The following is a 12527-nucleotide window of genomic DNA, read 5'->3' as shown; positions in this document are numbered from 1 at the left end:
GCCAGTCCATTCCTGTGTTCCTGCGTTCCTGTGTGCCAGTCCGTTCCTGTCCTGCGTACCTGTATGCCAGTCCATTCCTGTGTTCCTGATCTGTGTGCCACCTCCTGCGATTCCTGATGTGAGTCCTAGTGTGCCTTCCTGTGGTATTCTCCTGTATTGCCTGTCAAAAAATAAGGTGGACCTAGCGTCCTACTTACTGCGCTCACTAATATACTAATTAGGAAGGAACTACGGTCAATACAAATTTAATCTTAAACAGTAATATTTTTATTTGCTGAATAACAGATTAACAATTATTGCTTATATACTGAGTACATATTAATTAGAAAGTAAGCATCAATACATTACCGGATATTGTAGCATCACTTATCCTGACGGGGGACCTCGGCAGGGCAAGGAAAATTCCGGATCAACATCACAGACCGAAGTGCGTCCACTCGAGAGTCTGGAAAAGTCCCTGCCCCCTGTCAGGATCCCCTTGCTTTTATATCATTTCATAAACAAAGGCACTATCTATTTTAGATACTGCCGCATCATCATTTTGTAACATGAAATGAACAAAGGCATTATTCCGTACTAGATACTGTCACATCATCATTTTGTAACATATGTATCAATGATCACGCGCTGGTCCTGTGCAGCGCGTGATTCTCGCTTTTAAAACTGCGTGATCACATCATGGATGAGACAAAGAACAAGGTTTTACTCCATTTTGTATAGTCCTTATTAGAAACTTAATAGGCCACATTGTCACATTCTAATTGATGTAATTATCATTCACACTCCAAATGCTTCACATTTGTATCACAATCGGTCCTTGACAATGTAGACTATTTGACGTTTCTGTAGTTGACCATGACAACTCGTGGTCTGGTAAACAATTTATAAGCCATAAAGCAATTCCAGATCGATAATATAATTACAATAATAGCAATTACAAGCACAGGATGTATCAACCAATTTAACATCCTCTCTGCAGATGGAGAATATCCCATGAAAATGTCCCACCAGTGATGTGATGTAGCTTCTTGGATGGAAGAACCCATCTTAACAATCTTTCCTGCTACAATTGTAGTGCTAATTACATGTTGCTGTATAGTTTTATTCAATGACTTTATCATCTTTTGACCTTCTTCAGAATTTGTAATAATATTCTGTAATCTAGTGAGATTCAGATCCCAGTTATTTGTTGTTGTTAACAGGAATGTTTGGTTTTCCCATTGCAAGGTGGAAACATTTTGTAAACACCCAGCAAAGGGAACCTGCATACCTGCTATAACTGGAGTATCTGTAATCACACAAATCTCTTGGGATCCTATTTCCACTAACATTTTGAAGGTAGTAGGCAAAATAGTAAATTCACATACATTTACTGTACTCTGTAAGAGACATGGTTCATACACTGTTGAGTGTAATCGACATATCTTACCTTCCAGAGTATCATCACACAAACTTAAATCATAAGTCTTATTATTATCATCAAGATATAAACCATTCATCTTAGGCATCCAGAACCATTGATGACCTGGAGCTCCCAATATAAATGGTAACACTACATATCTACACATTATCTGTTGATTGGTTACATTATATATATTGATAATACCTTGGCAAGCTGTGTCATTGCATATCATTTTAGATGTTTCTATTTTTAACCATGAGGTGTTGGGTATAGTGTTATTAAACACGGTCCTCCATACCTGTTCATTCCCAGTCATTAACTGAGTTTGTATTGTCGTCTTTTGTTGCATTTGATACATAGTCTGCAATGTACACACCGTCCAATTAAAAACGTTAGATACATTAGAATCAACTTCAAACATAAAAGAATCAGAAGCAGTTTTCATTTGTAACAAAAATGCATCTATCCCCAAAGCTTGGTTCCATGGACGCCATATTGTAGGCATCCATTGTCCTTGCAAAGTTAAAACATCTTGTATACCTTTTCCCGCATTACTCATTCTATTTGCTAAAGTCTCTATATCAAAAGAGTTCAAAGTTCCAGTAACAGCTCCCACCCCTCCCAATATGGTGTCATACCATGCCCTTCTTCTCCGGACAGGGCAAATAGCATCAGATGGAAATGTCACTATTACTGAAACCACAGTCTTTCGAGATTGAGTTCCAGTTTTCACACATGATGATGGAATCCTTTTCATGTGTCCTGGATCAGTCTTATAGGCCTGATTCAAGTATACCAACATCCAATCCCTCCATCCGGGAATTCCTCCCCATTTTCCGGAACAAGGTCCAGTGCCATTATAAGCTCCTGTTGAATTATCACAGGGTGGATATCTCTGTTTGGGAGGAAAGTTTACTTGTCGGTTGGTAGCATTGGCACAAGCTATTATCATACTTCCCGTCAGATTAAAGGTATGTTCTGTAGTATTATGTGCCTTACTCATGTAATTATTCCATATTGAATTATTTACTCTCCCCAACCCTGTAGCTTTATCAAGCCCTTCTGTCCAACAGTATATTGCGTCCTCCGCCTGTATTGTCACAGTTCCAGATCCATTGGTGAACACCATGTAAGGCCATTTATATCTTCCCGGATAGTTCCATAAATCTTCATTAGGAGGCCCATAATACCATATTCTTTCATCCGTCAAACTAAGATTAACTGAGAATAGGATCTGGTTCCAACTTGGTCCCTCATCCGTGAGGTTGTATACATTCCAATCTCCTGGACGTCTGTGCGGCCACACCTGTTCCGTAGTGAGATGTCTTCCTGGTGTCCATCCATCGACACCCAAATACCCGCCTCCAAGGATTCCAAATATTAGCACACATAGAACCTGTTAACAAGAAAATAGCATTATTCCCGCAAATAACACTTTTCCTGTGGGATATATTCCCATTTTTCGCTACCAGGTCGCATTATAAGAAGTGTGCGGTCCTTTCCTACAGCTATCACCTCTGCTGGTGATGGTGGTCCTTGATTATTCTGGACCCACACTTTTGCTCCTACATTTGTTATGTTGCTAGAGCCAAAACCTTTGTCTCCCCGTTGTGTGACTTCAGTTGGGGCAGTTCCCTCTTGGGCCAGAGATAGGTTTATGGGAATTAACAACATTTGTGCTATCCTTTCCCCTTTTGTAATAAGTAAGGGCTCCTGACCTTGATTGTTGATCAACACTTTGATTTCTCCCTGATAATCAGCATCAATTACTCCTCCCACCACTATAGCTCCCTTTAGTGCCATACTAGATCGGGTAGCTATCTGGCCATAGTGATCAGGTGGTATGCTACATCCCAAACCAGTGGCCACCATCTGGACTTTTCCCGATGGGATTACCCAGGTCTCAACAGAACAGAGATCTAACCCTGCTGATTGTGGGGTAGCCCTTTCAGGGATCCTTGCTTCCTCATGCACTTTCCACCAGAGTGCGGTGGGAATGACCTGATTAGCATGTACCTGTAAATTGGGAGTGAGCATCCTCATTAAAGGGGTCATGGAATCAGTGATTGGTCTGTTGTTTAACACTTGAAGAGCCTCACTCAAATTATCTCTCCATTGGCCATATGAGGTATCTGATTGATTTAATTTTTTCAAGGCTGCCTTCAACATCCCATTCATGCGTTCTATTAAACCGGCAGCTTGTGGGTAATATGGCATGTGATACACCCACTGGATGTTGTTCTCGTGGGCATAATCTTTCACCTGTTGTCCTGTGAAATGTGACCCATTATCTGACTGTATTTGTAAAGGCACCCCATAGAACTGTGTGATCATTTCCAGGGTGCGCAACGTACTCCATTGAGTTGCGGCCTTGCAGGGAAACCCTACCATCAGTCCTGAATAGGTGTCCACTGCGGTACAAACATATTTGCACCCTCTGCTTTCTGATAAGGGCCCTATGAAATCAATTTGCCATATCTGTGCTGGTAATTGTCCTCTGGCTATGTGCCCCATTACAGTGTGTGGAACCTCCCGTTTCTGTGAGTGTTGACATATGGGGCACTGCAAAATTGTCTCTTTTATAATGTCCATGGTTAGGGGCACTCCTCTCTCTTGTGCCCACCTGTAAGTGGCTTTCTCTCCCAAATGTCCTGATTTGTTGTGTGCCCAAACGGCTGTACCCTGAAGCCATGCCTGAATCTCACCGGTACTTGCGTGGTTTCCACTAGCGGGCTCGACCGTTCTGATTGCTGCTGCTTTATCTGCTTCAGAGTTAAACAAACGTTCAAGTGAGTCAATTGGCACATGAGCATCCACATGAAATACAGTAGTTACAGTTTGCTGCACTATCTCTTCGATTTGCTCCCAAACCTCTTTTCCCCATACCTCTTTCCCATGAATAAGCCAGTTGTATTTTTTCCAACCCATCATCCAAGTAGCCAATCCATTTGCTACTGACCATGAGTCAGTATACAGATGACACATTCCACCTTTCTCAAATGCTAGTGCAAGGAAAACAGCATATAACTCTGCATATTGGCTGCTCTTGCCATCTCCTTCCATTGTCAAATGTTTACCTAATTTGGGATTGTAGGCTACACTTTTCCATTTTCTCTTCCCACTCACATACCTGGCTGAGCCATCAGTAAACCAAGTATGTTGTTGTTGTTCTTCAGTGAGATCTTCATAGCTTTTTCCCCATTTCACTGGTGATTCTTCCATCACCTGTGCGGTTATTGGAGGATTGTCTTCTTCTGTGATTTCTGCTATTTTCTCATGCAGAGAGGCGGTCCCGCCTTCTCCTGCTTTGGCTCTCTCAGAAATGTACCATTTCCATTTTATGATACTTTGTTCCTGAGCATGTCCTACCCTATTGGTCTTTGGGTTTGACAGTACCCATTGCATTATGGGTATTGTTGGTCTTATCAATACTTCATGTCCAATTGTCAGTTGTTCGGTTTCAACAAGAGCCCAGTAACATGCCAGCAACTGTTGTTCAAAGGGCGTGTATTTTTCTCCAGCATCTGGTAATTTCCTGTTCCAAAATCCAAGAGGAACTCTTTTTCCTCCCTGTTTTTGCCAAAGAGACCAGGTGGCATACATATGTCGGACTGTCACATGCAATTCCACCTGTCCAGCTGCCATAGGCCATAGGTCCACTGCCTGCTGTATGGCTTCTTTAGCAGCTTCGAATGCAACTTGTTGTTCTTCTTCCCACTGAAATTCATATTTTTTCCTGGTCACTTTGTACAGGGGAGCCAGCAATTGTCCCAAATGTGGGATATGCTGTCTCCAGAATCCAAATAGTCCTATGTAGGACTGTGTTTCTTGTTTAGACTTTGGGGTTGGGAAATTAATAATTTTTTGTCGGGCTTTGGGAAGGATCTCCCTATGCCCCTTGTTCCATTGAATTCCAAGGAATTTCACTACCTCAGCCGGTCCTTGGACTTTGGCCTCATTGATTTCCCAACCTTTTGCTCGCATATGGGCCAGAAGAATTTTCAATTGTTCCTCCACTTGCTCTTTGCTTTTCCCCTGTATCATTATATCATCGATATAATGAGAAAACTGCATTCCAGCTGGAAGTGTAATTTCATCCAGATGTTCAGCCACAACTCGATGACAGATGGTTGGACTGTGCAACCAACCTTGTGGCAACCTGGTGAAGGTATATTGCCTACCTAACCAGGTGAAAGCAAACTGATCTTGTGCTTTTTGTTCAATGGGAATAGTAAAGAATGCATTAGCCAAATCTATCACAGCATACCAAGTTCCTGAGTGGCTTTGAATGGTCTCCACTATTGTTATGGTGTCTGGTACTGCGGCTGTCAATGGGGGAGTCTGTTTGTTTAACTCCCTGTAGTCCACTGTCATCCGCCATGAGCCGTCACTTTTCTTGACAGGCCATACCGGATTATTCCAAGCAGTGGTGGTGGGCCTCATTACCCCTGCTTCCACCAGGTCTTTTATTGTTTCAGTTATTTCCTTATGTCCTCCGGGTATGCGGTATTGTTTCATCGCTACCATTTTAGCAGCAGGAGGAACATGTACTGGAGGCATTTTTACTTTTCCCACCAGTATTGGTCTCATCTGGATCTGGGATTTATTAACCCCAAATGCATATTTCCCTTCTTGTAGATGAAGGGTCATTCCTTTGAGTACATCTATACCCAAGATGTATTCGGGTACAGGGACTATTAGCACTGAATAATTTCGAATGGGTAGATTGCCAATTTTTAGTGCAACTTTTGTTTGCACTCCCATTATGACTTTTCCTCCTAGTCCCGCAATTGGAACCTTTGGTCCTTTAAATTTATTGGGGTTTCCATGTATTAAGGTAGCCTCCGCCCCTGTGTCAATTAATGCTGGGACACGTTGTACATTGCCCCCTTTCCAATGGATTCCTAATTTGACATATGGACGATCATCTCTTTTTATCCATATGGGGGCTTGGCTGGCTACCTATGCTATTTCTTCCTCACTGTCTTCCGGGACAGGAGCCGATGCATGGATGGCCATTGCCTCCTGCATCTCTTTCCATGGGTAGATATTTTGGAAATCCTCCCATGTTACTTTCTTTGGGGCTTCCAGTTTAGATTTTGTTGCTACTTTGACGTCACTCCTTTCTTGAGTCTTAGATGCTTTCTTGGCAGACAGCACCTTTTGTTTGTAAAGACGCCAAAGTTCTCCAGTTTCTTTTCCATCTATGGTCTCTTTCTTAATTCCTGCTTTTAGGAGGGATTGGAACATCTCTTTTCGAGATACCCGATCCTCCCCTTCCTTACTTTTGTTTTGGTATCCTGGGTTGTAAGGTTTTTTATTACCTGGATGAGAGGTAGGTGCAGAGGGTTCTTTCCAGTCCCCCATGTCCTGTAGGTCTCTCATCCTGCCTAACACATTCCCCACTGGTTCTCCAGTCATAGCCACAGTCAGTGTTAGGATGACTGCTTTATAGGCTTGTGGGGCAGATTTTACCAATCTATTTCTCATGCTAGCAGTTAAAGGCATATTCAAGAAGTCATCATCAACTCCCAGAACCGGCAATGCGCTGCGCATCGCTTCTTCTTTGAGGCGTTCTATACCATCTTTCAGGGAAAACCAGGGTTTATCTGGCACTGGTATGTCTGCCTCAGTCACATACTTGTCCATCATACATCTTGCCATCAGTATCAGTAAGCTTTGGTTATTTTCCTGGGGGTTTGAAGCAAAATATGTTTTCATTGCCCTTTGTATCGTAGGGTCTCTTGGTAAAGTAAGAAACTTCACAATGTCCTGGGGGTCAAAGGTGACTCCCGCTGCCCCCTGCTCATTGATACGCACCATCCATGCTATCTCACTTTCTCCTGTTTTCTGTTTGAATTGGTTGAGTATACTATCCACCTCGGACTGAGAGAAATCCTCTACAAACGTCCGAGCTCGGGTCTGCGGTGGGACAGGCACCAAAATAGCGACCCCATTTTCATCAAACATTAAATTTCCTCCGGCATCTCTTGCCTGCTCCATCCCGTGTTCAGTTCTTTCTGAACGTTTTCTTACTGGATTAGCTTTTAATCCAGGGGGATCAATGATGGGATTTGGGGGATCTTCCCACTCCGGGAAATCTTCTCCTGAGGAAGATGAATCCCATATATCACCATCCCATTTATCGGGATCCCAATCTCCTACTGATGCTACTGCAATGCTTTTGTGTACCTTCTGTTTGTTCACCTTCCCTCTTCTTTTCTTATATTTGTTCTGGGCTACTTTAACTGCTGCCTTTTCAGCTATTCCTTGATAGTGTTCCAACTTATCTTTCAGAAGCCTGGTATTACATTCTAACACCACCTTCTGACCTCCCAGCTCGATTATTTTCTGTTCTAGCTGAGAGCACTTCTTTAACAGAAGTTGATTCTTTTGATGCACCGCGCGATATGCACTCACAAGAATCCAGGTGCGTCTTCCCAACGCTACTGCATCACCCACCTTTGCGGGGACCCCTTCTAGCGTTTTCACTAGATCTACGGGTTCACAGGTTTTGAGTTTACTTTCCCAGGGTTCAGCTAACCCTGATGTTCCTAATTCTTGTGCTAAGATAGAATATGGTGCCTCAGACCAGCCGGGCACTTCTATTCCCTCTGGGGTGTGATTTTTTCGCCTCCTGAACATTTTCTGATGTTTTGGCTCGGTGCCAAAAGATCGAAAATTTTGGCAATTTGCCAAGAGGCCAAATTTTGCACAGGGGTTCCCTACCTTCTTTACAACCACCCTATAATCTCAGAATGTTTGCAAAGGCTTTGGTTCTTTTGTTACAGTCTCCCGTATATTGTTGTGTTATCCGTGAGCCCACTCCACTCGCTCCTTCAATCCCACCTATCCTTCAACTCTACCGACCCGTGCAATAGGGCTGCATACGGTAAAGTTTCTGGACAGTTTTGCGGAATATCCAGCCTGGGCCTGTTCTCACGGACCGTTAACACAGCGTTTTTATACGGTATCCTGCCGACTACGCCAATTAATGTATTGCCTGTCAAAAAATAAGGTGGACCTAGCGTCCTACTTACTGCGCTCACTAATATACTAATTAGGAAGGAACTACGGTCAATACAAATTTAATCTTAAACAGTAATATTTTTATTTGCTGAATAACAGATTAACAATTATTGCTTATATACTGAGTACATATTAATTAGAAAGTAAGCATCAATACATTACCGGATATTGTAGCATCACTTATCCTGACGGGGGACCTCGGCAGGGCAAGGAAAATTCCGGATCAACATCACAGACCGAAGTGCGTCCACTCGAGAGTCTGGAAAAGTCCCTGCCCCCTGTCAGGATCCCCTTGCTTTTATATCATTTCATAAACAAAGGCACTATCTATTTTAGATACTGCCGCATCATCATTTTGTAACATGAAATGAACAAAGGCATTATTCCGTACTAGATACTGTCACATCATCATTTTGTAACATATGTATCAATGATCACGCGCTGGTCCTGTGCAGCGCGTGATTCTCGCTTTTAAAACTGCGTGATCACATCATGGATGAGACAAAGAACAAGGTTTTACTCCATTTTGTATAGTCCTTATTAGAAACTTAATAGGCCACATTGTCACATTCTAATTGATGTAATTATCATTCACACTCCAAATGCTTCACATTTGTATCACATCTCCTTCCATCACCCCGGGTACAGACTTTCTCCTGTATTACTACCTTGGCAGCCACCGCGGGCTAGTTGCACCTGTGGAATGACCTGGTAGTATCCCGCCGCAGCAAGCCCATCCTGCTTTGCGGCGGGCTCTGGTGAAGACCGGGTACCACTCAGACTTCGGTCCCAGGTCGGCTAGTACGATCTCCCGTGGTGGTTCAGAGGGTCCACAGACTCCCAGTCCTGACAGTAAGATCCGGCCATGGACCCCGGCAAGGAGCCATGTCAGATACTGGCTGAACTTTCTGGTGTTTTCTCACCCGGCAGTCGCAGCAGATTGCTGCCCAAGGAGAACTTTTAGGCCAAGTCAAAAATGTAATCTTCATGTTAAAAAACACACCCAGGAAATGAAAAACACATGGACACAAAAAAGGACAAAAAATATAAGACAAAAAACAGCAGCGGTAACGCGTTTCGGACTTTTACATCTCGGTCCTTAGTCATACCCGTTTTTTAACATGAAGCTTACATTTTTGACTATGTTTTAACTGAAACTAGTTCACCGACACCAGAGCCTAGGCTGAGTCTGTCTATGCCTAACAAATATGATGGCGATCCCAAACAGTTCAGAGGATTCATAACCATGTGGATACATCAAGGTGGTGGTAATCATCAGCCCTCTCACCGGGAAGGCCCTGGCCTGGGCTACTCCTCGGTGGGACAGGAATGATCCAGTCACGGCCACCCTTACCAACTTCCTGGCAGAGTTCTGGTCCGTGTTTGAGGAACCAGCACGAGCCTCCTCAGCGGAATCAGCACTACTGAACCTATGCCAAAGAGACTCATCTATGGGTGAATACGCTACCAGTTCCACACCTTGGCATCTGAACTCTGTTGGAACGAGGCAGCTTTATGTGCGACTTTTAAGAAAGGACTGTCCGTGATCTGCTGGCTACCTTGAGTGGTCTTATCACCTTGGCCACCCGGATAGACGCGCGGTTCTTGAAACGAGCTGAAGAGTTGCGGCATGAGCAACCTCTAGTCCGGCTCCCACGTCTGCCTCGGTTGGCTCTGGTCTTCCAGAAGCCGTTCCAGTATCCGGAGGGGAGTCTATGCAGGTTGACAGAGCTTGATTTACGCCTGGGGAACAATCCAGACGATTCCAAGAAAACCTCTGCCTGTACTGTGCCAGTCCCAAGCACCTCATCGGGATTTGTCCAGTCTGTCCCCAACGTCCAGGAAACGCCAGCACTTAGGGCTTCTAGGAGAGGCGTCCCTAAGTGTGAATTTAGCTTCTCCACGTCTGACTATTCCGATGCTCCTCAGTGTCGGCACCGGTGCTTCCGTGCAAGTCTCAGCATTCCTGGATTCCGATTTTGCAGGGAACCTTGTGGATGCCGCTCTGGTCTCCCAGCATTACATTCCGGTGGTCCCCCTCAAGTCACCCCTCATAATTTCCTCTGTAAGCGGACAGCTTCTTTCTGATCCAGTCCGGTACCGCATGGAACCTATCCAGCTTCAGGTTGGAGCTCTACATCAAGAAAACTTGGCCTTCTATGTCCTGCCTCGCTCCACATCAGCTCTTCTTCTGGGTCTTCCTTGGCTCCAACTCCATGCCCCGGTCCTCAATTGGAAGATTAGTGAGATCCTGGGTTGGAGTCCTAAATGCCAATCCCGATGTATGGTGGCACCACTTCCGGTCTTGTCCTCCACTGTGTCTTCCAAGTCTCTGGAGGGTCTGCCAGCTTGTTTCCAGGACTTTTCTGATGTCTTTTCTAAGAAACAAGTGGAGACTTTGCCACCACATTGGTCGTATGATTGCCCTGTGGATCTCATGCCAGGCACCACTCTTCTCAGAGGTCGTGGCTATCCGCTTTCAGTTCCAGAGACAACTGCCATGTCTGAATACATCAAGGAGAACCTGCAGAGGGGTTTCATACGCAAGTCCTCCCCTCCGGCTGGTGCAGGTTTTTTTCTTTGTCACCAAGAAGGACGGCTCCTTATGTCCCTGTATAGACTATCAAGGGCTGGACAAGATCGCGGTTAAAAACCGCTACCCTCTGCCGTTGATTACGGAACTCTTTGATCGCCTACGCGGTTCCAGGGTGTTCTCCAAGCTGGATCTTTGGGGTGCTTACAATCTCATCCGGATCCGCAAAGGTGATGAGCGGAAGACAGCGTTTAAAACTCCTGATGGACATTTTGAATATTTAGTAATGCCTTTTAGACTGTGTAATGCTCCTGCTGCTTGGTATACTCTCCAGACTCTGAATCCCACCAGACACACGTATGGCAAGTTCTTGGTCGACTTTGTGCCAATCATCTGTATGCGAAACTGGAGAAATGTTTCACCAGCACAGCCTTCCATTCCTCGGTTACATAATTTCCGACAGAGGCCTTCAGATGGATCCCGTGAAACTGTCTGCTGTTCTTCAATGGCCACGCCCAGAAAGCCTCTGAGCCATACAGAGGTTCCTGGGGTTTGCAAATTATTATCGACAGTTCATTCCCCATTTCTCCACTGTTGTGTTTCCTATTGTGGCACTTACTAAGAAGGGTGCCAATCCACGTGCCTGGTCTCCTACAGCTGAAGAGGCCTTCTCCAAGTTGAAGTCTGCGTTTGCCTCGGCTCCAGTCCTCTCTAGGCCTGATACAAACAAGCCTTTTCATCTTGAGGTGGATGCATCCTCCGTAGGAGCCGGAGCGGAGCTCTCCCAGAGAGGGCCGAACTTCCACATGCGGTTTCTTTTCCAAAACCTTTTCCCCAGGTGAAAGAAGCTATTTGATTGGAGACAGAGAGCTGTTGGCCATCAAGTTTGCGCTAGAAAAATGGCGGTATCTTCTGGAAGGTGCTCTCCATCCCGTGAGTGTGTACACTGACCAAATTCATTTGTTATACCTCCAGACAGCCCAGCGCCTGAATCCTAGGCAAGGCCAGTGGTCATTGTTCTATTCCTGTTTCGACCTGCTAATCCATTTTCGTCCGGCTGACAAGAATGTCAAGGCTGATGCCCTGACAGAAGAACCAGCTCCTCGACACATAATTTCTCTGGACCAGCTTGTTGTTGCATCTCCAGTGGATCTTCGGCAGCTACCTCCCGGCAAGACATATGATATACCTGCTCTCCGGAGGAGGATTTTATCTTGAGGACATACTCACTTCAATGAAATCATTATACAAACTTTATTAACATAGAATATGGCCATCAAAAAATTATCAATTAAAAGCATACAATAAAATCCACTGCAGGTCAACCTTTACTTTTCTTCTGCCTACCTCCAGCAGTCTAATGGTCAAATGGAGACCTTGAATCAGACTTTGGGCTGATACCTCTGTCACTTCGTCTCAGCCTGTCAGGACAACTGGGCTGACCTGCTACCTTGGGCTGAGTTCTCCTACAATTCCCTGGACTCAGAGTCTACCGCCTCAGCTCCATTCTTTGTGGTCTATGGACCTATTCTTTGCCCGCCTCTTCCGTTGTCTACTCCCTCT

The sequence above is a fragment of the Engystomops pustulosus genome, chromosome 1 (assembly GCF_040894005.1).
Source record: "Engystomops pustulosus chromosome 1, aEngPut4.maternal, whole genome shotgun sequence".
NCBI lineage: Eukaryota > Metazoa > Chordata > Amphibia > Anura > Leptodactylidae > Engystomops > Engystomops pustulosus.
This window is presented reverse-complemented; position numbering follows the sequence as displayed.